The following is a 2,751-nucleotide window of genomic DNA, read 5'->3' as shown; positions in this document are numbered from 1 at the left end:
CTATACGGTAGCGAGACATGGACTTATCAAGAAAAAGATAAGAGTAAAGTTAATGCAATTGACATGAGATTCTTGCGCATAATATGCGGAAAAACTCTGATGGACAAAGTGAGTAACGAGATAATTCTAAAAGAATGTGGTGCAGAAGAGACGCTAGTTGACGCATGGGAAAGAAATCGGTTAAGATGGTTCGGACATGTTAAGAGAATGCCAAATGAACGACTAACAAAACAAGTGTATCAAGGTAAAGTAAATGGCAGCGTGCCCAGAGGTATACCGCGGAAAGAATGGTTAGAATGTGTGAATGAGACCCTTGTTCGAAGAGACATAAGCTGTCAGAGAAACACGAGAGCCTGCATGAAAAATGCATGGACATAAAAGAAGCTAGAGAAGTATGCCAGGACAGGAAAGTATGGGGGGCAAAAAGTTAATAAAAAGAGTGTCAGTAGAGTGAATGACGCCTGAAACAAAAGACCTTGGCCATTAATGGACCCAAGTGGGGAACCTTACATAACGACTTAGTGAGATTCTTCGCTTGGGGTGATTGCTAGAGAGATTGATCAGCAACCTGGGTCGGAGCAGTGTTGTGCAACGAACGTGTTATTTACTTAAATAACACGAGAATTCTGGATCAATCTGAAAAATCTCTATCCCTTCCACACACTACTCCTTTCCCCTACCGAGTGAGTCATGCCTACCCCGAAAGGGAAATAACTTAATGGTGTAATAATAATAATATAAACAAATTTCATTTGCTTAAACAATTAAAAATTAATGAACCAATGTTATTAAATATTCCTCTAGACTAATAGTAACAATTTTAAGGGAAAAAATAAATGTTCGAAACAAAATATTTAAACAAATTCCATTTGGTTAAATAATTGAAAATTAATTAACCAATGATAATAAATATTCCATTAGACCAATATTATTTATTTCAAGTAAAAAAAGACCAGAATACAGTGCTAGGGGTGTCAAACCCATATATATCATACATGAAATTCTTCGTTAGATAATTCTCTACAGGCTCCCGTACTTTCCCGTCACATTTTATTAAACCAAAAAAATTATTCCAAAAACTCAAAAAAGTGGTCTTTCCCCATGCATTTTACATGGGAAACTTCTAGTCAAAACCGGCACCTGTTAAAGTAGAAAAATAAAAAAATAAAAAATTAGGAAATTTATTTTTTCGGATTTGGAATGAAATTGGGGGATCAGTGCCCTCTAAAAAATAAAAGCCTTTTTGAGCCACGCAATTGTCCTCATTGGAATTCAATCATTATTTTGATTGGACCAACCTAATGAACATACTAGATTTTTTCGAAACACTTTTTTATATGCTGAAATTATTTGAAATAAAATAAAAAACTAGAATTTAACTATCAATTGTAGACAACACACTCTATAATTTCTTAATTTACATTACATTCATCAAAATAAAAAAAGAGGAAAGAAAATGAAGCAACTGCTAAATCCCATTCCTTCTTTTATTCTCACGTCTATTTTTATTTTTAATTAATTTTTAAATCATACAAAAATATCTAAAAGTTGAAGGTTGAACATTTAACTTATGGTTAATATTTGTATTCCTTTCTTGAAAATTCAACTAGTATGGTGAAAAAGTCAAATATTCGGTTGAAAATATATTTTTTCGATTTAAAAAATCAACTGTTTTATAGAAAACTCAGCTGTTTTGTTAAGGATTCATCTGTTTTGTTAAAAAAATTTCTTTTGGTTGGAAGCAGATAGAAAGTTCAATTGCTTAGTTGAAAGTGGGACCACTTTGTTAGAAATTGGTTGTTGTTGTTGTTGAAGATTCATCGTTATAGTTCAAACCCCTTTTTCGTTGTTAAAAATTGAACTATTTTGTTGGAAATGTGTCTTTTGCTGTAGAATATGTTATAATATTCTTAGTAGAAAATAATGTTTTTGGTACAAAATTAATTTCTTTTTTTTTTTAATTTAACTATTTTATTGAAAATTCGTTTTTATGGTTTCAAAAAATTTTTCAAACTGAAAATATTACTATTCCATTTTTTGTTAAAGTTTTATATTATTTAGTTGAATAGTCGTGTATTTTGTTGAAAATTCGTTTTTTATGTTTGAAAATAATTTTTAAAATAAAAATAAGAGTATTCTATTTTTCGTTGAAGATTTATATTATTTAGTATAACATTCATTTATTTCTATGAAAATTTCTCTTTTTGGGTGTAAAATTAATTTTTTCTGTTTGACAATTCAACTGTTTTATAGAAAATTCGTCATTTTAGTTTCAGAAATCATCTCCTATCGCAGAAATTTCATCTCGTTTGATTAAAAGTGCAACTGTTTGTTTAAAAATTAATCTATTTGTTAAGGATTTAGCTTTTTTTAAGTCTTTTGTGACAAAATATTAATATTTTTGTTAACTGTTTTGTTCAACATTTGTTTTTATGGTCAGAGATTATTTTTTTAACTGAAAATATAAGAATTTCATTTTTGGTTAAAAATATATATTTTTTAGTTGAGTTTATATATTTTAGTTGAACATTCATGTACTTTTTTAAACAAATTTTTTTGGGTGGGAAGTTCATCTTTTTGGTTGATAATTCAACTGTTTAGCACATAATAATTTTTGTTTTGTGTTGAAGATTCACAATTTTTATTGAAAATTTATTTCTGTGTTCGAAAATTTATCCTTTTCAGATGAAAATTAATTAATTTGGTTTAAAACTGGTCTTTTTAGGGTTGAAAGTTAGAGTTTTTGTAAAA

General features: G+C 28.8%; 1 protein-coding gene across 2 annotated transcripts in view; it reads right to left on the bottom strand.

Annotated features, from left to right (window-relative positions):
• Positions 1 to 2,751, bottom strand: part of LOC117179614 (DNA repair and recombination protein RAD52-like) — a 15,772-nt gene that overhangs the window by 8,262 nt on the left and 4,759 nt on the right. The window lies entirely within an intron of this gene.

The sequence above is a fragment of the Belonocnema kinseyi genome, chromosome 9 (genome assembly GCF_010883055.1).
Source record: "Belonocnema kinseyi isolate 2016_QV_RU_SX_M_011 chromosome 9, B_treatae_v1, whole genome shotgun sequence".
NCBI classification, from domain to species: Eukaryota; Metazoa; Arthropoda; class Insecta; order Hymenoptera; family Cynipidae; genus Belonocnema; species Belonocnema kinseyi.
Note: the sequence above shows the minus strand (reverse complement) of the source record. Positions and strands in the feature narration are given on the sequence as shown.